Source organism: Eufriesea mexicana, unplaced genomic scaffold (assembly GCF_001483705.2).
Source record: "Eufriesea mexicana isolate 0111107269 unplaced genomic scaffold, ASM148370v2 scaffold1928, whole genome shotgun sequence".
Taxonomy (NCBI): Eukaryota; Metazoa; Arthropoda; class Insecta; order Hymenoptera; family Apidae; genus Eufriesea; species Eufriesea mexicana.
The window spans coordinates 219,367-246,001 of record NW_016910009.1 but is presented as its reverse complement, the minus strand read 5'-3'; positions in this window follow the sequence as shown (position 1 = coordinate 246,001).

Below are 26,635 nucleotides of genomic sequence, written 5' to 3'. Positions count from 1 at the left end.
AGAAATATATTCGACGAGTATACGATGGAACGACAATCGAAAACACTTCCTATTACGTCTTACTATTATTCTTCTATTCTATTTTATCAGGTGTTTAATTTTAAAATGGAATATAAAATTTTCACACGCCATGTTACCTTCTACGGCAACAGCATAGGGTGCGTATTAATACACGATAGACAACAGATAACTCAGTTTCGCCACCTAGTGACGCTTATGGGTACCAAAATGTCCCTTTTAGTTACGTGACAGAGATTGGAGCACGTGTATACTGCAGGCAACTTGGAAGAAGGACGATCACGGGACAGGAAATATAAAGAAAATATATTCGACGAGTATACGATGGAACGACAATCGAAAACACTTCCTATTACGTCTTACTATTATTCTTCTATTCTATTTTATCAGGTGTTTAATTTTAAAATGGAATATAAAATTTTCACACGCCATGTTACCTTCTACGGCAACAGCATAGGGTGCGTATTAATACACGATAGACAACAGATAACTCAGTTTCGCCACCTAGTGACGCTTATGGGTACCAAAAGGTCCCTTTTCGTTACGTGACAGAGATTGGAGCACGTGTATACTGCAGGCAACTTGGAAGAAGGACGATCACGGGACAGGAAATATAAAGAAAATATATTCGACGAGTATACGATGGAACGACAATCGAAAACACTTCCTATTACGTCTTACTATTATTCTTCTATTCTATTTTATCAGGTGTTTAATTTTAAAATGGAATATAAAATTTTCACACGCCATGTTACCTTCTACGGCAACAGCATAGGGTGCGTATTAATACACGATAGACAACAGATAACTCAGTTTGGCCACCTAGTGACGCTTATGGGTACCAAAATGTCCCTTTTAGTTACGTGACAAAGATTGGAGCACGTGTACACTGCAGGCAACTTGGAAGAAGGACGATCACGGGACAGGAAATATAAAGAAAATATATTCGACGAGTATACGATGGAACGACAATCGAAAACACTTCCTATTACGTCTTACTATTATTCTTCTATTCTATTTTATCACGTGTTTAATTTTAAAATGGAATATAAAATTTTCACACGCCATGTTACCTTCTAGGACAACAGCATAGGATGCGTATTAATATAGATAGACAATCGATAACTCAATTTCGCCACCTAGCGACGCTTATAGGTACCAAAAGCTCCCTTTCCTTTATTAAGAACGCTTCTCTCAAATAGGAATGTGGTTAAGAAAGATGGATAAAGCACCATCACGTGCATTAATTTGCCAACACCTCTAGAATTTTTACCTGTGCATTCCATATTTCGATGAAATACTCAGGCAGGAATGATAATTCCGTCTCCTCGTAAACCCGAAAAATTATTGTAATCCTCTATCTCAGGAAAATTATGTTTGCAAGCGATTAGGCGAACCTACCGATTAATCACGGATCTCAGGTGCGTCTCGCTTCTTCCAGGGGCCCGGTACCACAGAAACAGAGGTCTCCAGGTGTCACCCTCGGCGAAACTCGCGCACCCAGCCCTTCCTGCTACCCTTATCGTTTTCACTCTCATTCCGTTCCGCGTTTTCCCTCTTTTTTCAATGAGAACAATTTGTTTCGCGCGGGTTTTGCTCGGGAAAGGCGTTTAATCCGGTTTATTAGGTGGACGGAAGAGGCAAGTCGGTGGGAAGACGGAGGTTACGAGCAGGAGCGGGGCTCGCGAGGGATCATTAAACAAAATTACTCCGCGGTGAAATTCGCCGAGAACGGTGGAGTTGAAAACGTACGACTTATTCGTTGTCCGGGGTCGTCGGCAGAAGTCGGTTAACGTCTCCAAGTTTTAACTAAATTCAACTGCGAACGCGGAGAGTAAAAACTTGGAACGAAGAGTATTCGCATCCTTATGGAAAATAACTCGGCTGGCTCGGCGGGGTATCAACGGGCGGGAATGCACGGACGTGACGGTTTCGAGTCACATTATCCGCGGGGCCACGGCATGAATCACTGGGAACTTTACCCGGCTGGAAGCTGCGGTAAAACCTGTCGACGTCGCCTATTTAATTTCGCGTTACAACGGCCCATTGAATCGCATTGATAAAGCGAAAAAGCTGTCGGAGAACGATAAAACCATTAGGCGCGCGTGCCCATTGTTCCCGTTAACTAATTTATAACGCGATCGCGAAGATACCGATTTAACGTTGAATACGGCTGCATTTCGATAGGCTAGAAATACATCCGGCGAGCACAATGCCGAAGACAGGTGTTGAAACAACAGAGATATTGCAGCCACGCTCCAATTATCTTATCAGCTTACATTTCCCGCGATTCTGATTAATCAAACCGTGAACGATACTACAACCGATTGCGAATTCGCCATTATGGCAGTTCGATTAAATCGCACGTAAGGATTTTTCGGCTAGCTCACAGGCTCTTGCATCCATTCGCAGTGAAATGGGGTGGAAGCTGAACCGGAGCATTCATTAGTCTTCCAGTAACAATTTCGATATTATTATTTAGAGTTTCTTGAAATATTCCGTGACTCTAGATCCTAATTGGAAATTTGTGCAAGGGAAGATATAAAATCGATTAATGAAAGGTCATTTAATACGATCGTCGATGTAATTGCATTAATAATAATCCAAAACACCTTCGAATATTAATTTTCGATACTGCTCGTTAACTCTTTACGAGGCAGGATTTCAGATAATAAAATAGACCCATGTTGCACAGAAATTTTGATGCGTTTTAAATGAAACAAAATTGGTACATTTTTACTAATAAAGGAATCACATAACGTAAAACATAAGATATTTATTGCAGTTATTCCAACTGCTTTACGTAAATAAGACGCGTGCAGCTATTGCAATATTTCGAAGTTAGATTAAAAATCCCACGACGCATTACGGTGCATCAAAAAGGTGGGACACTTAATCCCAGCGTGCCCCAAAGAGTTAATGAGAAATTGGATCGCAATTAATGAGAAAATTCGTTCGCAATTTTTATCCAGACTTCTCATCACCGTAATCAAAGATGCAAACCGAGCGAGGAACCACCTTCCTAACCTCTACGATCATCCTGTTGGAATATATACATATTGTACTAATCGTGACAACTATTATCCAAGTAAATCTGCTTATCTATTGCCAAGCGATTCGTCTGTCTTCACTAGCAACGACTGGATCAGTCTACCCCGTGCCATTGAGTCGCTGCGTATACAGGTTGAAACGTAAGCAAAGTTGATGGTGGCCGAGGTAAAGCGTATTTTCGCAGGGAAATTAAACACCGTGGGTTGGAACGAGCCAACAACGAGCACCGCCGGAATCGAAAAGAGCCATAACCGGAATATTCCGTGCACGAGCGGCGCGACACCGGAGCTTTCCCTGCATCGGGGAAAAAAGGCGGCAGCGACCGCGGGGCGTAACCGCGAAAGCGTTAATAACCCTGCTCGAACATGTTCCTCACGTAGCGGCCGATATCGCGCAGGAACAACACGTGAAATTACTCGAAACATCGGCGGCCACCTCGTAAACACCGGAAATATATATCAAAGGTTTTTATTGCCAGGCGAAGGAGAAACTTGGGCAGCCTGGGCAGACTGTGTGGGGTGGTGGCTGCAACAGTAGGCGAACGGAACGAAACGAAACGTAGGAACGAATGAACGGCGCGAACAAACGAAAAGGGAGGCCGCTGGACACGGGGTTGCCTCCAGGGAGTCGTGCCAAAATTGTTAACAGCCGAGACAGCCGTGTTATAGGTGGCATGTGCTCCCAATCAGTCGTCGAATGAGCCAGAGAAAGAGCGGCCGAGGGCGAGCAAGAGAGGCGGAGACAGGTGGTCGGCGTCCCTGAGATACCGGTCACGGAGCCGAAGCCGTTTTATCGAACTCGCACCCGATAGAAGCGCATGGACGACGCCCAATGCTCGGCCATTCCGCGCTATCCCCACTCGCCGCTCCCTCTTCCGCCATACTTTCCATCTCAGCCCTGCGGAAATTATCCAACTTCTTAATATCCGCTTGTTTTCGAACCCGGATATTCGTATCCGTCGCGAGTAGTCCGAATGGCCCAAATGCATCCGCGCGATACACCGCGCCGCCATATTTCCAATGCACGCTAGGTGTGCACTTCTATCGGACTGTCATTTCGATGGCTGATACCCTCACCGGATTATCAGCATCCGTACACTGTGCACCGATAGACGCGTGTTCGAAGTGGACAGGGATGAAGAAGTCAGTGTTGCCTTGAACTAGGATGAAGTCTCGAAAGGTACTCGTGGACGATTAAGATGACATTTTAACGTCTCGTTCCGATAGTTGGCTCTAACGATCATCAACGATCGAGTCGATGTTTTCAACTCGGATGAAGTCTCGAAAGTTCCTAACGGGACACAAAGAACTATCTTTTATGCAGAAGTTAGGAAAAGTCGAGCGAAACGGAAAGTCTACGTGTGCGGAACCGTAAAGAGTCAAATCTAAAATTTGGCCTGGAATATTTATTAATTTTCGAGATATTGTAAGCGATCTTAGAATAGACGGCGTAAACAGTCAGACGACAGGTAGCGTCTCCGACTGTTTACGCCTAAAACATTTGAACTCATCGATGGCGAGACGATCGGTTGAGGGGTGTCAAACCTTCTCGAGCCGAAGGACCGTCAGTAAAATAAAAACCTTTGACGAAGAAAGTCTTCTGAACCACTAGCCCTATTTCCTTATCTTTTCGCTACAATATTAATTCTAGATACGCAATGTCCACGGTATTCGAAGTACCAATTTCTTCATAAAAATCCAATTTCCCGAACCTAACCTTAAATCTTCCATGAACTTAATCGTCCTAGGGGTTACCATCTTCGCGACAGTGGCGCCTTTCGTAACTACAGGCACGCCAAGCGTATACATTTGATTAGAAATGAGCGATACCGAGCGCCGACAGAGGCGCGACCGTCGCTGGAGTCTTTTTCGCGAAGAAATAATCGCGATGGCGGATGGGAACGCGGTGGATCGTGGCGATCGACGAAAACGGGGCGTTTAAAACCCGTCGTATCCGGCAACAGAGAAGCGTCGTTAAGCGAAAAATCGATACGATAACGTGGCTGTTGGAGCTACTCGAATAACCGGATTACGCGCGCATTGTTATACCCGTGGCGGAATATCCGGATACGCGAAGCACACGTTTTCACCGCTTTTATTTCGGGCATCGAAGGAAACCCGAACGACGATTTCTTTTCAGACGATCTGCGGTTCGGCGTTTGCCAGCACACCGCAAGGCTAGCAAAGGAACGAGAAGACGGGGCACAACAACGCTGCGGGACATCTGCGGTCGTTGAAGATCGAAATACGAGATACCTCTCGCCGGTTGGGCCGCATAAAGCGGGGTGGGTTACAAAACGAGAGACATGGAGACACACGGGCATGACATCGGCGACGAGATATTCGAGAAATTCGTTTGTGTATACCCAAATAAACGGGCTCTTCGCATGATACCTGGAGAGATACAATTGCGAACCGGTTCAAGGATGCGAGCATCTCATCCCTATGTGCCGTCGAACTTTAATATCGCGGGGCCACAAGCCCTGGAAAAATTTGCTTTCCAGGAATTCTCCTCGTATTTCCATAACGTATTACGCGAAACGCGCTGTTTTCAGCGCGGCTCTGCTCGGATCGCGATACAAATGACGCGGAAAATGCATCAAATAGCTGCCGATCGTAAAACTCCGTTTCAATTACAGGAAGGACATGTCTCTGACGTCCGGAGACCCCGTGTCCTTCCGTCAGCCAACCAGAGACGCGATTTTCCATAAACGAAGAAACGCATGACCGGGTTGGGTCTGCCGAAGGAGTCCTGTGACGCTGTCACGAGTCGTAACGAGACACGGCTTAATTAAGGAAGCAACATCGGTCATTAGTATTTTCACAAGACGTACTCTTTCATTGCGTACACGGCGAGGTCCGAGGGTAGCGCGAGTCTAGTGTCCTTCAGAGATTTCAGACGTGCTTTTACCTTTCTCTCCCCTGGCTCCACTTGCTCGCGCTTTGCTTTTTCGTCTGTATAGTCGTTTTTTAAAAGGTCAAAGGGGCCACATCCCCATCTTGAAAACATTAATGAGCTCCCAGCAGCGACGTGCACGCACTGTACGTACGTACGTGCACTTGCATGCACCGTGCCCGGGAAAAGGGTGGAACGGAGGAGGGCAAGAAAAGGAAGACTGGGGTGAAAGGGATGCTATATTGGAGGACTCCTCGTCCAGACACGGGGTTAACGTCGTGGACCATCTTTTCGGGACTCCTTCCGTTTACTTCCTCTGCAGGCTGAACGATTTAATTCGCGGGTCAGGGTACAGGGTCCAGGACCCAAGATTCGTCGTTAATTAGCTAATCCGCTACGAAGATCGTTATAGCTATCTCTTATTCTTCACGTGAGGCTAGTTTATCGGGAAACTGTTAATCCTAGATTACTATGATCTATATAGAACACACGTGAAGTTGATCCTGGATCAGGATATTCTGGAAGACCCGAGATTCGTCGTTAACCTAACACTGATTGCTGATCTATTTATGAAATCATTACGATCTTTCTTTCTTCGTTTGAGACTAGTTTATGAACGCTGTTGATCCAAAATTAGAATAATCCATATAAGTGTATGAGTGGAATTTAATTCATCGACCATGATTCGTCATTAACCTGACGTTATCAGCTAATCTATTTCGAAGATAGCTATAATTTATTTTCCTTCTTTGTCACGTGAGACTAGTTTATCGGAAAGCTGTTGATCCTAGATTACTGTGATCTATATAGATACACGTAATATTGATCCTGGATCAGGCTACTTTGAGAGACCCAAGATTCGTCGTTAACCTAACGCTGTTTGCTGATCTATTTATGAAATCATTACGATCTTTCTTTCTTCGTTTGAGACTAAGTTATGAATACTGTTGATGCAAGATTAGAATGATCCATATAAGTGCACGGGTGGAATTTAATCGGTCAACCATGGTACACTCGAGGATCCAAGATTCGTCATTAACCCTACGCTATTAGCTAATCTGCTACGAAGATTGTTATAGTTATCTCTGCTTTTCCACGTGAGACTAGTTTATAGAAAAGCTGTTGATCCTAGGATACTATGATCCATATAGATACACGTAAAATTGATCCTGGATTAGGCTACTTTGAGAGACCCAAGATTCGTCGTTAACCTAACGCTGTTTGCTGATATATTTATAAGATCATTGCGATCTTTCTTTCTTCGTTTGAGACTAATTTATGAATATTGTTGATGCAAGAATAGAATGATCCATATAAGTATACGGGTGGAATTTAATCTATCGACCATGATTCGTCGCTAACCTGACGTTATCAGCTAATCTATTTCGAAGATAGCTATAATTTATTTTCCTTCTTTGTCACGTGAGACTAGTTTATCGGAAAGCTGTTGATCCTAGATTACTGTGATCTATATAGATACACGTAATATTGATCCTGGATCAGGCTACTTTGAGAGACCCAAGATTCGTCGTTAACCTAACGCTGTTTGCTGATATATTTATAAGATCATTGCGATCTTTCTTTCTTCGTTTGAGACTAATTTATGAATATTGTTGATGCAAGAATAGAATGATCCATATAAGTATAAGGGTGGAATTTAATCTGTCGACCATGATTCGTCGCTAACCTGACGTTATGAGCTAATCTGTTTCGGAGATCGCTATAATTCATTTTCCTTCTTTTCGTTTGAGACTGGTTTATCGAAATAGAGCTAGTCCGAGATTACAAAGCTGCATATACGTATTCGGGAGCAAGAGTAGCTGCCTGAGACTCCTTCCTCTTCCGGAGCCATGGCGGATTATTCGAAAGAGCTATAAATATGGTGCGTTTAAACCGGCGGAAGGATAGAGAATTGGCGTAAATAGGGAAATATTCCCCGGGGAATCTATGTATACGTCCGAGAAGTGAATACTTTTCATGATGTCGTGAATGGGATTGCCGGGAAAGGTTGAGGGTTGGAATTTATGTGTTCGCGCGGCGTGTATACGGCTGTGTTATCGAATATCGCGGAAAATCTATAATAACTGTTCCGGCTTACCGGTGAAATTTATTTTCCACGCGGCGCTGCCAAGGCGCCGATAAACGGGGCTAAATCGAAAAATTCTTAATCGACTTAGAAGTCGTCCAGGCATCAATGGCCGGATTTTCATTCAACTTTCCCCGCCGCGAGACGTTAGATTACCGCGAGGCTAGTAATTAAAACGCCTTTGAGTTAGAAACCGATCGTTGGATGTTAAGCGAACGAAAGTTTGCCATTGAAGGGTCCCAGCGTCTGCCTCGGCCGACAAAACCATGCTTAAACCGGCGAAGCGCGAGGGAAAAAGTGAGCCGATAAAAGGGAAGAGGAGGAGGGAGTTTCCTTTATCGTGGAATTGTTCCAGATTTATGAGCTCCAGGAGTTCAGCCATTCAAATTTTTCAACTGCTCTTTCTTGCCTGCCTACCGTAAGACCGCGGGCTCTTAGACGAACGAGCTGCGAAAGGGCGGGGGAGAAACCAATATAGAAATGGATGGAAGGCAAAGTCTTTACACAGACGAACGAATTCGATATCGATGAACTGTAATAACTTCCGTCTGAAAATTTCGAGTTTTCCCTCTTTTTTTTCCACCCCCAACCCCCGACATCAGCGTCGTCTCGAGCTACGACGGTATATACGATTAATAAATCTTCATTTCATATCGACTTCTGCACCAACGAAGCTCATGGTGACTGATCATGATCAAACTTGCAAAAACAAATTCCTTCATTCAAACATAAACTTTCCGCGGAATCGACCAGCATGGTGTTTCACCGCTCGAAGAGTAACGCTGTGATTTTTGAGGGCTGGCTGGATAGGGAAATAGGGAGAAATTGTTTTGCAGTTATAGACGGAGAGGATAATTTGTAGTTTCCCTTCCTCGATCGGGAAAAGTCGGGAAATTCTACCGCGTGTTTAATTCCCGATTCGTCTTCGTCGGATATCGAAGCTTCTAGGTCTTGGAAATGTTAGAAATGATTTTTAAAAGAATTTCCTGTAAGAAGATATTCTCGGAATATCAGAATTTGTTTAAAATTAGGGTGTCTTGCATACCCTTAGGGGGTGAACAAGTTGCGAACAAGTCTCGAGTTCGCAGAATTCGGAACTTTCTCAGGGATTCTAAATTTTCGGAAGCTAGGTAGGAAAAAATATAAAATCAATCATACCTCGCGATCTGAAGTATAGTCAGTGAGAAAAGGAATATAATAAGTCCCGGTAGAAAATATAAGTATCTGTAGATACAATTTTGTATTAGATATTTTTGCAAATGTTTTCACTTTGAAAATGAAACATTCACGTTTCGAAGCTCGTAGGTTTCGATTTTCGACAATTAAAAAATGACTTTTAACCTAAAATTCACCTAGTATTTTTTCCTAAAATACTTCAAGATAATTAAAAATTCAACATTCGGTGTAATTCGCAAAAATTTAAAACAGGAATATTTTTGACAACACCAAAACTAAAATAAGACGCAAAATCTTTATATGATCGATATAATCCCATAAACCAGTAGGCTTCGAATTTCGACAATTAAAAGCTTACCTTCGACCTAAAATTTACTTACAAACATTTCTCAAAATACTTCCAGATAATTAAAAATTCAACGTTCGGTGTAATTCGCAAAAATTTAAGATACGAATATTTTTGGACAAAACCAAATCTAAAATAAGACGCAAAAGCTTTGTATGATCGATATAATCCCAGAAGCTGGTAGGCTTCGAATTTCGACAATTAAAAAATTACTTTTAACATAAAATTCACCTAGAAACGTTTCCCAAAATACTCCAAGATAATTAAACATTCAACGTTCGGTATAATTCGCAAAAATTCGAGACACGAATATTTTTGGACAAAACTAAAATTAAAATAAGAAGGAAGATCTCTATATGATCGGTATGATCCCAAAGTACTTTCAGATAATTAAAAATTCAACGTTCGGTGTAATTCGCAAAAATTTAAGACACGAATATTTTTTGACAAAGTCAAAATTAGAATAAAACGGAGAATTTTTCTGCGGTATGATCGGTACGATCCCAGGCAAAATATCGCGTGGATCGTGGAGCTTTTGTCCAATTGGAATCGGGCAAAGTTAAGGGATTACCGTGTGTAAGGTAACGATGCGATCCCGCAATTTCCAGTCGAACGGAATCGCTAACCTCTCTCCGTGATTGTACGTACGGTAACTCAAGTTACAGATTAAACCGGCGTCGATCCGATTGGTCGTTGTTAATCGCGTAAAAAAGTAAAGCGCGTTCCGAGAGATGCTTCAATGGCTGCAATCTCGGCCTCCGGGCGCCATTCAAGATCGTGTACATTACAACTGGTTTATCGAATTCGTCGATGGTGTGTGTAACGCGCCTCGTACGTGTGAGTGGCCTTACCTCCTCGTATTATCAACACGCCATAATGCATCATTTATCGTTACGCTCGCGATATAAGTACTGCATCGGTACTCGAATTTCACGTTCGATTATTGCGTAATTCGAGGGCCTTCTCGCAGCACGTGAACATCAATTGAACAATTAACACCGAGATATCTAATAATATCTCGAGTTCCACGTATAAAGAAATTGTACGGCACTGCGTGAAACCTTCGCGACGTTAATTCTCCGACGACTCGCTTTAATTTCCATTCCCATCGCGGTGGACTTTAATTTCAAATCTCAATAGAGACAAGCCTTCCTTTGCCATTTCGAAGGAAAGTTTAACGCTAAACCTACCTAAAGATTGAATCGCTATTTTTAAACCTTTGATTTCAAATTCCGAATTCAGTGTCATCGTTTTGGTCACCTGTCTACGTGATTTTTCTCTTAAGTATAATTAATTTTTTAAATATGTTTGAATATATTGTCAGCTGACTGGACGTGAACATTGTTTATATAAACATTCGATAAGAATTGGGGGCTTAGGCGAATCACGTCACGTACTCTCTTGAGAAGCACTAAAGACTTCAATAAAAAATATATATACACCGTAATTATTTTACAATTAGAACTCATAATCCCAAAACACACTGTACATCTACTAACAAACATCCGAAAATTGACCCCCATAGAAAAAGAACGCCACAAATCCAAATACTCGCACGACTCACCCTAAACTCTGCCAAACCTAAATCCCGCAGATAATGGAGAAAGTATCGCGCAGAATTGGGAATCGCGTTGCACGACACGTGTAGGTCCCAATTTCGTCAATCACGAGGCTGGCAGCGTGTTGGTTATCGTCTAAGTCGTGTCAACTGGCTTATCGACGCGACTGTGACCCCACAGACGTCATCGTGGAAAATAAAAAGCGGAGCGCGATAGTCCGAAACGTGCCGTGGAATTCGAGTTGTGTTCACAGCCACCGAGATACCATCTTGCCGATACTGCATCGAGAGTGAGGGTAAAATTTCAAGACCGACTGCATTCGTAGCCTCGTGCCACGAGCGCTGTCAAAGATGATACGCTGCGAGTCGATAAGCCGAACTTGAGGCGCGCGCGCCGGACCTGTGCACCCTAGACGCTGTCACGGAACAGGGATACAGGATGCGTGTGCAGTCAAGTGCATGCGAGATATCCGAGCAATGACCGAATCGTCCCCGCGATAATTATTACGGGCCCAAAGTTGCAGGCCAGGGTAGAAAGCAGCGCGATCTTCGGCGCGGTAGCTTTTGAAAAAGAGACCAGGTAGGCGAGGAAAGAACGGTCGAGCGTTTCTACCGGTCTGCACCGGTGTGCGCGAGTATGAACGCATACTGGGGTGCACAGGTGTGCGAGCATGGCCTGCACCGACGGAAGAGAGAGGCGCAAGGAGAGAAGAGGAGAAAAAGCGGTAGTACCGGTCTAGCTTGTCCTCGGCGAGTACTTCGGCACGTAGGTAGGTAGGCGTCTTGCGCCACGGTTATGTTAGTAGCACGGATACTCCGAGTATTCTCTGCCTGCCTATTTTCACCTAATTTACGCCGGCTAAGTCCGAAATGAAAAGCCGAGGCACGCTCTCCTGCAATTTCACCCCCTGCGCTGCCAATCCTTGCCAACCGAGCCTTCAGTTTATGGCGTGTTTCGTTAACGTGTTCTTATTATCTTCCGGGACTAACAGTGGACATGGATGATCTTGACCCCGAGATATCTGCCAGGGTGTAAAACTTTCGTTAAGTGACCAGCCCTGCGTGCGTTTCTTTCTACGAGGCAACGAAACGGGACGAAGAGGATGCAACTATGAACAGCTTAGCCCGATTGCTCCTCTCTTGTAAGACGACGCGATTTAACCCTCTGCGTAGCTGACATCGCGGGTTTGCAGAGATGCTGAAGTTTCGCGTGGTTAGGCTTTGGGTTTCTCAGGGGTTGCCATATGGTCGAGCCGGGTACCTTGACACCAAGTTGCTGGAATCACGCGAAGAGACAGGGAAGAATTGAACAATATTTTGGGAAATTCAAATTCTCCAGGGATCATAGATGATAGTGTCGATAGGCATACGTAGAATAGATGAATATACTTATACACACGCGAGTGCAAGTTTTCTTCCCGTTTTGACAGCCGAAGTGTGCATGTGCAGTCAATGACCACTATTAGCTGAGTGACGATGTTGATGTGTCTATTTAATTCCTATATCTTATATCGAGACTCGAAATACGACGTAATACAACCGGAAGCTAGAGTTTCGATGATTATGACATTGTCAGTTCCTTTAACACTAGAACTACCAACCCAGTGAAAATGACTGGTCCCAGAATTTTCCTTTTTGCAATCATCGAACACATACGCCTGCTTTAAGAATAAAATTGGTATCAACTGATATTAAGAAAGAACTGTAATCAATATATTCACTCATATTCATGGATACCGCTGAAATTACTATAATCTGTGCATGTTATAGTTAGGTGCCCATTAAAGATCGATAGTTCTAGTGCTAATATCACTGTATCCATAAGTCACGTATGTTCGTCTCTGAGATGGCACCATTTGAAATTCTGACTGTGAATATTCCCATGAGCAATTGGTCAAATCCCGTCATCTTGTTGGACATATAAAATCCGTTTTGATTAATTTATAACTCGAAAATAGCGAATTTTGCAATCCAATGGACGAAGAAACTGTAGTAGGGAACAGACTATGCTTTGCTACTTCGTTAGCTACGCTGATCGATTAATAATTTTTCAACGGTAATTCGATTACATTAATCGGCGATTAACGCTATAATATTCTCGCGTAGGCACAAAGTTGCCAATGATCGATGGCTACGGGGGTAAAAAGCGCCGATAAATAAAGACCACGATCGTGTGTCTATAACCGTCACGAGGCACGCGAACTGGGTATAATCGTATCACCATGTGAAAAGCTTCGTGCCGAAAAATAATCGATCGATCGCGCGTCGATTTCTTCGGATTCCTTTAACAACGGGGTGTAAATGTGTCAACCGTGGGTTATTAATTACGCTATATTAACGGCAGGACTCTGACGTGGCGGTACAAAAGCGCTGCAAGGGACACAATCACGAGAGCGCCATGTGCGGTCTTAAATATGGCACCTCCTATGCGCAAAGCTTATAAGCGACATATGCGCGCGGTACAGCGCTCCCCTAGCTAGCCGGGGTGCCACTGGATGCGTTAATGCAAGATAATGCTCCATCATTTCGTTCCATTTCATTTCTATTTACCCCTAAGGTTCAGGTGTAATTTTCCCTTTTTTCCTTGCCGAGAAAGACGCGCCAAGGGGGAGCGAGCCGAGCCGAGGCTACAACTTCCCTTCCAGGTTAATTCAATTATCGCTGCGTTAACGAGCGGACGAACAAAAATTAGTCCCGAGTTAAGCTAATTCACGTTTAAGTGCGAGTCCACGCGGGACGGGCTGATAAGAAGAGCCGAGAAAACCTAAAACAGGCTCGCGGCCTATGCTATCTCTACCCTCGGAAAATCACGTTAGAAGAGGCAATACGTGCCTCACCGTGTTATCTGGACACCGTGTACAGGATGTTTGAAAAGTAGCACCCAAAACTCCAGTGCTTTATAGATAGCGGTAAAGAACGTCTAATTACTGACAACGAGTGTGCATACTTATGATTAGAGCTTTATTTTTGCCTAAATTACAGATTTACTTCGAATATTTATCCAGTGCAGTTAGGCTACAATGCCACTTGATAACTATCGATAACTATTCGGCAGAAATCTGTTAAGAATAATAAAATTTGAATCATAAACATCTCAAAGCCTACTGAGTAGTTGCCCTTATAATGGCACATTTTCTTGAACTGGATGACTAAATCTACAAATCTACAAAGTTTGCACTTTCCTCGTAAGATACCGAATATCGCCAGGTGATGAAAAGCAATTCTGCGTGGGAAGATTGGATCCTATGAGTGTAATTAAGCCTCGCAAGTCTTGAACCCTACTTTCCAAAGGACCCTGTGCATCACCGGTACAAACACGCTCGGTGTTTACCACGAGACTAAATGTAAATCCCGTCGCATCTGCCAAATAAACGGCACTAGAGGCGAGCCGCGTGCACGAATCGCGGATTTGCACTTGCCGATATTTACCTTCGACGGTTACGTTTTTATACGTCCGATATAAACGTCCACGCTCCATCTGCTCGCGAATTTGCGGCCGGTTCGACGCGAATCCTTCCAATATTTGCCTATTAATCTCGCCAGCAAAAGTGGACTACGCAAACACGCCAATTTGCTCTGTCGCTTGCGCGAGTACCAGCCGAATCCTGCTAGGTCTGTTAGGTCTGTTAGGTCCGGCAGGCAGATCTGCTCCCCGGGAAAGGGCGAGGAAGAAGCGTACCCTGCTTACGGGAGAAGATGAAAAATGGAGGAACCACGTTCGACGACGTGGGAAGATTCACCGGCGTAATCGTCGCGATAATTACGTTTCTTCGACAACGGTCGCGAGGGGTGAAACGGCCGGCTACGTCTTTGGGCACCGGGGGTGAAATTCTCCGAGGTGCCGATAACACGGTGATGAGGCAATTAATATTGATGTAACACGAGGCGAATCTCCCGCTATTGTTACCCGAATACCGAACACCGTCCGGATTAATATTTAATCTGCACGATCACGGAGTTTCCGAGAGCCCAGGGGCGGACGTTGTTCATGCTCGTCGAATTTTTGACGATCGTGTCGCGGAATTCCCGATGCAGCCTGGTCGAATATTCAACGAGCTCGTTCCCACCGACGTAATAAACTCCTCGAAGCTTCGCCGGTGTGCGACAACGCGATAATTATTATGCACCGTTAAGAAACAACCGCTCGCTCCGTCTCTCTCTTTCGCGTTGCTCGCGCCGCTAGCCGCGTTCTCCGTCCTTGTCGCACCCACGTGTCGCGACCGCGCGAGAGAAACGAAGCTCAGCAATTCGAAAACGCGATCGTAAGCCTCGAATAACTCGGACTACTCGAGATAGTTTGCATGCCTTCTAGCAATCTCGGATCGCTTAGTGGAAACTATTATGCCTTCTTGCGCTTGCAACGTGCTTCCTTCTTTTTACCTCCATTTTTATCTCAGCTTCCCTCTTTTTCCATTTTCCCTGTCACGAACACGGTGCAGAGAAAACGAACGAGTCGGAGAGGATCGACGATTCGAGAGATCAGTTGTATAATTAACGGCCACCCACGCAAAAAGCAGATGCAAAATGATAATGGCGGAGCAGAACGCGAACGGCGCGATGAGGTTTTTATTTTCAGAGGGAGAGAGAACATGGGGTGACAAAAAGTGCCTACCTGGCCGTTTAACGATATTTAATAACGTTTTAATTCAGCCGGTGACTGGTTATTGCGCGAATATGAAATATTTATGCTCGTGTAAAATTTTTAAACGTGTAATTTGCTCGATTTAATTACTGCTACATTTTTCTTTCGACGTTTTCCTTCTTTTTTCCCTTTTTTTTTTTTCCTTTTCTCTCGGTGAGTCGGGTTAATGAAAGAGATTCGGTAATTGAGGATAATTAAAGTTTTAAATAATTGTCGGGGAAATTTTTAATTGGCAAACGGTTTAAGGCTATTTTCCTCGGACGCGGAATTGTTCTTTTATCGGTCCCGACTGATCTAATAAAATCAAGCGTATTTTGACGACCATGCTGCTGGTTGAAACGAGCAACGAAAAAGTTGCTTTGCGTTTAACGACGTTCCGTAATATTCAACGCGTTTTATATATATTTGCGAATACAAGCGTTCACTCGGCGAGTTTATCATAAAAATATAGAACTGCGAGATAAAATTGCACGCGTTTTAATGATTTACGATTTCATTTCATAAATAATCTCGATACTTCGTAGTACGGCACTGGTAAATAATTTCCATCAAATATATTTTTAAACGCTAGGCAACGATATGTACATCGTGTACCGAAAGGTTGGAAACTGTATAATATCTGCATTTGTCTCGGTAATTATAAAAATGGAAATAGGATAAAACTATTTCTGCGAAATAGCGAAAACCGGAATGGGAGGTAATTAAACAATTCCACGCCGTTGTTTAAAGTTTGATATTAATTGCGTTATTTCGTCCATCGTTTTCCTTTTATTCTTTGCCTGTTATAGGTGTTATCGATAAGTGGATCGACAGAGGAAAATAAATAGTGCCTGTATATATCCTAACGAAGAACAAACTTTTAATTAAATGAAATAAATAACGTCCTTCGCGAATGACGGCCCTGATATTAGAAACTTGATAGACGTTCCTTGGAACAGCAACGAAATCTATACAAGTACCTCTACAGTCTACGATTTGAGGAGACATCTATGATTCAACGAGATAAACAGTCCAAATTTGATAACTTTATATCACCGCAGATTAATAGATATTTTATCGCTACAACGCACGAAATCTCTAGCGAAAATATATCTACTAATATCTTGCGTAATAAGAACAATATGAAATATTACAAAACAATATCGATTTATTTATTGCTTTAAGTCTAACCTATATATACTTTCCACAACTACGTATTCGCAGAATTTTATACCCACACGTCCTTTCTGCCCTATTTTATCATCCGTACGACAAACGTGACCATTTCCTAACCTTAAAAACGAACCGTAAAAATTAACGATGATAATAATAATATAAAGAAATAAATCGATTCTAATACATCGAAACGAGTAAGGAGTAACTGCGAAAATCATTTGAAGTATATAATATACGGTTAATATGTGGAAAATATTTTATACGCAATATTTACGTTACCCTTTGTCGAGGACAAGTTGTCGAAAAGTTAATCGATTAAGAAGCGCGTCGAATTCCGTCGGTTGGACGAGTCAAACAGGGAGGTATTCCGATGATCGATGAATCGTCTCGGATTTCTCGAGCACGCTTTCTCCGCCAGCTGAGTTTGACACTTTCGATCCGTCTTTATCCGAGATTCTATTCCTGGTTGCGATTGACAGTTCGATCGCGCCAAAAAGACGATCCACCTTCAATCGTCGCGCGCGCGACTTTAATCTTTCATCCGCGTACGTGATTCAATGCCGGCACAAAGCGGCCTCTCGTCGAGTGTAATAATCTAAACGCGCTAGGCGTGCACATTTCGATTCGTCGAACTTCCAACCGTCACCTTGCTCCGAACAGCGGGAAAAAAAACATCGAGAACTACGCCGAGTTCTCGAGCGAGTCAAGAACGGAGCAAGGAGAAGGGAACGTGACGGAGACGGAGACGAAGAGAAAGCGCGCGCACGAATCGGAAAGGGACAGAAGACGGGACAGCGCGAGAGAGGAAGAAGGACAGAGAACGCGCACGGACCGGAGGAAGCGAATCCGAAGAAAAAGAAAAGGACCGAGAGACCACAATAACCGTCTTTTCTACCTCTCTCTCTCTTGCTCCCGGCTGATGCTCCGTTTCGTCCCTAGCATTGGCTTTTTTCTTCGCCTCGGGCTATGATACCCTCTTTAACCTTCAAGAGAACGAGGCAGAGGAGAACACGGTTTCACGCACACGGAAGAATGATAAACACAAGGGGTATCGCGCGAGAGAAACTAAAGAGAAAAAAAGTGGTGCGACTTACCGTTGCGAGTGGCGCAGTTAGGTTGATATTTCTTCTGTCCGCGGGTGTATCCTTCACGAGCTGGTCACTAACTAGCTTGTACACATCACCCATGACTTCTCGCACGACGAACGCGAGTAAACAAACAAAATAACTTTTCCTTCCTCGCTTATTTCTCTCTCGCTCGGAAACACTCGATTCTTTCACACCGAACACACCGATTATTAGACGACGGATGAGAAACGATGGAAATTCACGCGTGACGTAGTCAAGGTGGATACTGTGAGCGCAAACAATCATGCGGGGTCATTCCTCGAGTCGTTACCGGTTCTACTGCTGTCTTCTTCCTCGTCCACTTCGCACCGATAATTTTTCTCTTCATGTGTCAAGTTCGAACGCTTATATTACGAACGATTATCCGAGACGAACGAACCGTGTTAATGTCACTTTTTTTTCTCACGCGATACCGCTTCGAGAACGTGTAACGTCACGACCAACGATCGAAATCACACCCGCCCCGTCCAGGCACAGAGGGCAAACTGTCGTCTGGTCGCCGCTCAACGGCCCGCAGCGACGTACCGAGAACGACGAAAAGCGAAACTCGATGGCGCCACGGCTGTGCGGAGTCTGTGCCGTGAGTGCGCTCTGGCCCGACGGTAGCGCCACTACCGACCAATCTTCCAACTACGCGTCGTCACACATTCGAATATCACCAACACGACCGCCTACGAGTTATTCACTGGTATGTACGTACGGAAGCACTCGACTTACCACCACGAGAGAATCTCGTGGCGATGCGTGCACGTATACGATCTCGCGAAGTGGCGTTGGACAAGTGTGGCCGTGGTCGAGGTGTGGAGGGAGAACGAGGGTGAGTTGGTAGTTACCCCCACACGAAGAGTGTTCCAGGGCCGGCGCAACCGCAATTCGTCGATTGCAACGACTGATTGTGAGCGCGATTTAACAGAAGTCGAGCGAGCTGTCTACTTTTAAAACGCGCCTGATACGACGGAGTTATGTATTGCCGCCGCCTAAATTGCTTTGTCCGAACGATTTACATTCTTTTCATGTAAATGAGTTTACGGGATTCGTTCGGCCGGATTCGTAGATGCATTCGCCGGCTAGCGTTGTAAACTCGCGTTAAGGGCTCCTTTTCCTCCTTCCATTAAAATTACTATAGGACGGCGAGCGAGACGTGGCGTACTATATATATCCATATCTATAGGATACTGTGACGAACCGAGTCGCGTTATTAGATTCGCTCGGCCGGAAAAGTGTACACGTAGAAGAGATTCGCGAGACGTAAGACGGCCCTGACGCTAAAAGCACGTCGGGAAGCGTCAGTCGCCCTTTTCTCCTCGACACTCGCAGCAGCATATGCGGGGAGTTAATTAGTAGTGACACATAAGCGATGACTGTAATCGGAATAAAACGAAGGAAGAGGATCGAACTGGCGGAGAGGCCGGAATTAGCGCGACGTTGGTAGCGAACGAAAGGCAGGAACGCTGTCCGATCCGTGGCTCATCAAAATTCAAAGCAGCCTCGTTACAACTTCCGAAATTACGAATGCACCTTTGTCCTACAAAAGTTGCAAAATCACCCCTGAGTTAAGCACCTCGGGCGAGAGCAGACGCGCGCGCACTCAACTACGACTGTCACTGCGATTAGTAACTAACAACATTTCCGTTTATGCATTAATGGCACGTACAGGTACAGAGAAAGAGCATCGGGAGTGGGGTGGCGCTAGTGAGCCAAAGAGTGGGAGTAAGGTCCGGTTAAAAGTAGAGAACGCGGTAATAAGGAATATCGGTTTGTTTTTTGGCGATTTCTCGAAAATTACCGCGATAAATTATTCAAGTTTGGTATCGATTGAATCTTTATACGTTTCTCCTTTACCGTGTGTATTTAGTCGATTATTATATGTTGGTTTGACAAGTTATACTTTTCCACTCGAGAACCCTGATTTATTATCAAACGGAAATTGTCATTTACTTGGACATACGAACGTAAACCTTTAGCATGTATTATGATTATTATTTTTAATCATATTAACATATACTTTTTATATATTATACGTTTGTATTATTATTTGAAAATAGTTTACTGCTTTTCCCAGGTCAATTTTTTTGTTCCGGCGATTGCAATAGCATAGATCGCGTCAGTTTGAGGCCACAATTCTCGTTTTGAATTTTTTCTATTCACAAAGGGTCCAAAAATTTTACAAAACATTTGTTACCATAAGCAAATATACGTATGCGTGTTACTAAAAAGAGGAAATCGCGGTCCATACGGTTTACAGAATGAAACGAAGCCTAACTCAAACCAAAGCGAACTTTTAACCGGTAAAAGTCCATTTCAGTTTGGATTGTGTTTGGATTTGGTTTCGACTAGCTTTCATTTATGGCGTAGAATAGACTTAACAACGATTCCCTTTTTTACTATTTTTTCCATTTTTCCGCCATGGTGCCCATAATCTCAAATCTGCATGCCTAGCACGCTCACTTAAAAAGTACACTTGCAATCAAACAAAACCGACTTTTGCCAATTGCTGTTGGCAAATCCTGGCATTTATCGAAATGGAAGCCTCTGCAAACTTTTTCGGTCTCTTACCATCCCGCTATAGCAAATGCTAGGATTTACCGATCTCCGAGCGTTCGCGGTAACAAATATACCCCCCATTTTCCTTTAGAGAAGCAAAGCAGATAGGAAATTTCTTTCTTCCATCTACGAACGTATTCCTTCGCCCTAGCAAAGATGTCGCTTCGATATTGCTTTCATAGGTATGTTCCAATTCACCAGCCTCTCCATATCACCATCCCCACCCGAAGACGAGCAGCAAAACAATACCCAGCCTCATTCTCAGCCAACGAACGATTACCAGGACGAATTCTAAAATCCGCGTTTACCCCGTCTCGCGATATCAGTCGCGAGGCTGGAAGAAATACGGGGCCAGATTTACGACACCGTGTGACCCCGGCAGTTATGGTCTGAAGCCGCGGAGAACTGTAAAATACTATGGTTATTTGTGGAAGCGTGCACTTCCGCGCGATTTTTGCCCCCAGTCCTCCCTCTTTCTCTTTCTCTCTCTTTAGCTCCCTCTCTGTATACGATTCTTTTTCACGAAGCCCTCAAAGGCGAAGGGCTATACGTCTGCCGACGATAGCACAGGATCGGTTCTGCCGGCAACTCTCGACCGCTTCTCCGCCCTCCAGCGTATCTCAGCCCCTTTCCTCTTTCGTCTTAACCCCCAGGCCGCACACCATCGCCGTTCCTCTCGCTACAGCCCCTAGTCATCCAACACCGGGCTCCTCGCCGCTACCCAAGGCCAGCCAGGCTTGCCTAGCTAAGTCGCCAAAAGCTTGCACTCCCCGTGGAATTCTGCTTCCGTCATGCCAGAGACCGGCGTATTGCGTGGCATCCCCGGTGTCGGCGATGCACTTCGATCCGCTGGGATCGAGCCTCGTAAAATTGGATTTGCGCAGACAGTATGCTACTCCGGCGTAACGCGTACCCTTTAGCAAAGAACAGGCCGACCTACCTACTCATTAGAGGATCGGTCTGCCGTCACGGTTGCCTCCGACGGTGACGTAATTTGCCGGTTCCGAGCTGCTTTTCAATCTTCGACGCGATTAAATAATGTTTCGAGGGAGGAGATTGGACACGAGCGGAGGGGTGCGGGCAACTTTGGGTCCCTGGCTTTGGTCGAAGTTGCGTTCCAGGATGTTATTCCTCTTGGGCGAGAGATAGTGGTACAGTCGAACCTTCGAACGCCAGTATTTTGTTAATTCTCTTCCAGGGAAGAGGTGTATGTCTTTATTTGTTCTTTCTCTTTTCTTTTATTTTTCATTTCGATTTTTGTCCTAGTTGATGTTTGCTATATCGGTACTAGGTACATGGCTCTGCGATTTAAATCTATGGTTAGTGCTTTCTTCTTTTTGGCAATGTTTTGTAATTTGGTTGAGTCTTCGTGAGATAGAGCTTCTCGTAAGGTCGTCACAATGACATATCGTTTTGTCATACTTGACCGTTTTAACCATTTTATTAATGAAATTAAGAATTGTTTTTAATACATTTGATAAGGAGAAATTCAGAAATGATTTAAATGTATATTGGAAACGTATAAAATACAAATATATGGTATATATATCAGCTGGAAAGTATTTTTTGCCGCTTTTTGGTGCATCGATACCACAGTGCATCGTAGGAATTTTCTGACCAATTAAAAGTAATGAATAGTCAATAATATTGAAACTTTCTTCGTGAATTTTCTATTAAATATAAAATCGTAGCACATAAGATCGATAAAGGTGAAATTACGACATAAATTACCGTTGCACATTGGAGGTAATATAATTAAATATCTTTGCACTCCCCCGAAAATTATTACGTTAAAATATCTTGATATATTAAAATGTCATTCGTCGGAAACAATGTTCTGCGAGAAAAAAGGTGCAGTTTCTTCTCAGAAAGTAAAATCGTCGTGTACTCCGCGGCTTAATTCCCTCGTGGCTCGATATTTTTTCTTCGCCCATGATTAGAAACGTTATGAAAAAGGGATATTCTAGTCGTGACGCGTACATTTTTCCCGGCATAAACCTGGCGTATGTGTCGCGGGTGTATCGCGGCAGTTTAATGAAAACGCACGGCATGTTTTAATTAAAATTGTCCAGGCTGCCGAAAACAGCGCACACAGATGAGATAGTCCTGATTAGCGATTTGCAGCAAACAAGGCAGAGCAATATCCTCTCGATCTCCAGTCTTCGTGTTTATATACGCGTCTTTAATTTTCACTGCTCTCTCCCACGTTATTCGTTATTGCGGCAGAGGGTTTCGGCGTTACTTTGTGTTTACCGTGACTTGCAAGAGGCGAGGCAGTGTCCAATCGATTCTCCATCGTCGAAAAAGCGCGCGCCTCTCTCTATCAACCCCTGTTTCTCTCGCTCACCCTTCCGTCCAGTGTGTGCACACGCCTGGATTTCGTGCAACGCGTTAAATTCGTGCCCGGCCGCACAAAAGTACGTGTCCCTTTGCGTGACCACCAGTTTTCACCGCGTGTATCATCGTCTTCGTCCTCTCGAAAATCGTTCCTCCGACGCGACCGAGTTGCACCCCCTAGCGTAGGGATTGTGCGAGTTCGTGGTACACGCGGCAAACGAATTTCGAGAATCCCGAGGAACCTCGACATTCCACGGCTGTGTCACGGTTCTCCCGGAAAGGGAAAATGGCGACAGGAATTTTTCTCAACCCTCGGATCGTCCCGTGGATATCTCTCGCGATACCGGAGCGACGACTCTAAACCTGCGCTTAGCGATGATTTATGAAGGATCCCTCGTCCGCAGTCGGTAACGATCGAGATACGTCGAAGGTTAAAATTGATCGACCGAGATTTATCACGTGTTCCAAACGCAATTTCGCGGCAAGTACTTTAATCAGGGACGATCTGTTCCTTTTCTCCCTCTCTTCATGCAGCCTGGCCCCTCTTCCACCTCTGTAACCACCGGTGGAGTCCGGCCGGAGGCTAGGGAGGGAAATCCACGTTGCGAAGGAGAAATGGAAAAACAATTACGCTATCAACGATTGAATAGCGAGTTCGGCTCGCAGTCAATTCCGCGGAAGCCTCGGACAATAAGCAATGTAGATAATAGCCGAGCGGTGCCTTATCTGCCGCGGGGGTGGTACGCGGCGTTTGTCGGGATGATAGAAAGTATTTCGCGTGCCGGAGCGAACGGGAAAACTTGCAGAGGGTAGAGAAGTTTTTGCGATACCGCGAAGAACCGTATCAGATTTCCTGAAGCTAGGCGAGAGAGGTTCCCCATCGCAACTCGAGTTCAATCCTCCCCGCTTTTAAAGCCCGCTTATACTTCGTACTTAGTTTTCGCGGCAAGCGAAACTTACCTAACAGATACGAGTCGTTGGCCACGATATGGAATCCCGAGGAAGTCGTCGTCCCGCCCCTTCCCGTTGATGGACAAATCGTCCCAAGGACAGAAATTGAATGTCGAACTAGTTTCTAACTACTTCGCGGCCCGGAATAGTTTCCACCGAGTTGACTTCCGCGCAAATCGCGACTTGTTTTTTACCATGCAAGGGCGACGAACGAGGGGGTTTCCGTTTCTTCGATCGCGTACCTGCAACTTGGCGAATGTTGCTAATTCCAGGTGCAGCTGAGGGAAATTTCTGTGTGGAGAATTCGAAACCCGAGATAGGAACAATTTTCCGTAGCGGTATCTTCTCGAGTGCATGTAGAACGATTTTGGGATTAAATTGTGTGGTTAAACTGGAAAATGCGGTCTGAGGATAGTAGTTTAAATATTTTTACGGTATTGAACGAGTGTTGAATTCATGCTAAAAATCATGTTGCGAACAATAATAATATTTACATGATCGATAATTTTTGTATTCCCTGTATATAATGATTATTTATATTTTTGTGTTCTTTTTGTAGTAAATAAGAGTGCTATAGAAAATTGTTTTCCTTGCATAGTATTTTTATTATTTTATAACAAATATATACTGGCATAAGAAAGAATAAAAGGTAAATTTTTTTATTAAGTAATTTTATTTACAATGCTTTCATAGGCGAAAAATGAATGCGAAATAAAAAATAGATTGAAAAAAAATACTAAAATTACTGACAGGAATCGAACCCTGGACCATCAGCGTATGAATTTTCGAACGTAGCCAGTAGGCCACAACAATGTTTGTTATGTACCGATAATCGTTCAGTAGAAAGTGGCAGTTAAGAATAATAATCCTTTAAACATAAATATCTTAAAAACTATTGAGTAGTTGTTCTTATAATAGTATATTTTCTTGAACTGGATTACTATATCTACAAACCTGCAAAGTTTGAACTAAATCAATCACTCGAAGGAATTGCACTCTCCTTGTAAGTGAACAAGAGTGCATGGGAAATGACAAAGAAATTGCAGAAAAACACGGGAAGCATTGTGTTTATGGCGGTGTGCCTGCATCACGCAATAGAAAGTAAGTTTTTCTAGTAACATATCCTTCAGTTGTAAATAAATAACGTGAGACATAAGCCATTGTTTTTTCATCTTTTATTAGTAATAACAGAGCCTGGCTATAGAAAGACAATACTCTGTTGAAATAAACAGGTATGTGCAACAGGGGAAAAATATTGGACTCGTGAAATATCATCAGCGTAGAGGCATTAGATGCCAAAAATTATTTCTTCTAGCAAGAAAGAATTGAAGCAGTAATAAAAATATATAATGTATGATATGTTTGTTGGTTTCTAGGTCGGCTAGCCATATGGCATAGACAGAAATATTTGATGGTGAAATAAAGATTCAGAAAAGCAAGATGAGTTAGGCAGATGAAAAAGGAATAAAATTAATTAAGGTGATGTTCTCTTATAACAATAAGATATAAAAAATAGTGAGATTGAAAGCTATGTTGTATTCCTGATCACAATAAATATTAATACCAGTGGTCAAAGTCACTGGTCATCGCTAATGTGTTAAGTTTCAGAATGATGAAGACTGAGAGCTGACCTAAAAAGAAAAGGGAGAAGTTCGAATGAAAGCTGTAGCTGTAGCTGAAATGCATATTATGTGAAATGAAGAAACAGAAAAGAGGCAGCATATGTATCAACAATGAAAGATGTGACATCGACATACAAATATGAGTATTATTAAAGAGATGGAGAATGAACAATTGGTAAATAAACAATAAAGCCAATGTCCAAAGCAGGTAAAAAGTACATCTTATCTATTGATGATTGTTCGAGAGTGATTACTTTTTTCTTTCTCTTATAGGAAAAGTATCAAACAGCTGATGAAATAAAAAGATTGGTCAGATTAAAAGTAAATCAATTTATCAAGTTAAAATGTACTTATATGTTCAGACAATGGAGGTGAGTTCATGAGACAAGACCTCCAGGTTTGGTTGAATCAAAAGAAAATAAAACATCATTTCATTCCAGACAAGATACTGCAGTGCATTGAAGTTGCTGAGAGAAGGGACAAATTCACTTATAACATAATCCAAGATAAACAATTAACAGGAATTATTAGGGAAACTCATGTATTTAAATACTTATGTTTGGCAAGACATCTCATTTGCAGTAGGATGTTTGTTATTAATCATTATCCTAAAATGATCAACATGAATGGATTAAAGGGGATATTAAGATATTTGAGGGTATGTATTATTTTGAATTTGGAAAATGAACAGAAACCAATGAAATGTGTTGTGCGGATATATAGACTGATTTGTGAAGTCCTACTGGGAAAGAAGATGAGAAAGAATGTGACGTGTGACAGATTGAATGCGGTAAATGTAGAAAATTAAATCTAAGCTCTTACACAAAAATGTTGTTATATAAGAGATGTAGTAAAAACTAAAAACTTGCAATTTTGTTACATGCCAGATAAAGAAATGAATGCTAATTGTCTAACTAAACTACTGAGTGGCCCAAATTAGTTAAAGAATGTAAAAAGCTTTATGGGAGTGGTAAGAGAATAAAAAGAAGGTAGAAGATTGTGTGACAGTAATTTATATCGTTCTATTGTTTTATTACTCCCACCCATCACAGCATAAGTTAAGTAGATTGTTTTATTAAAAGTATTATTTAATCAATGTTAATTTTAACAATAACATTTTAAGTTTG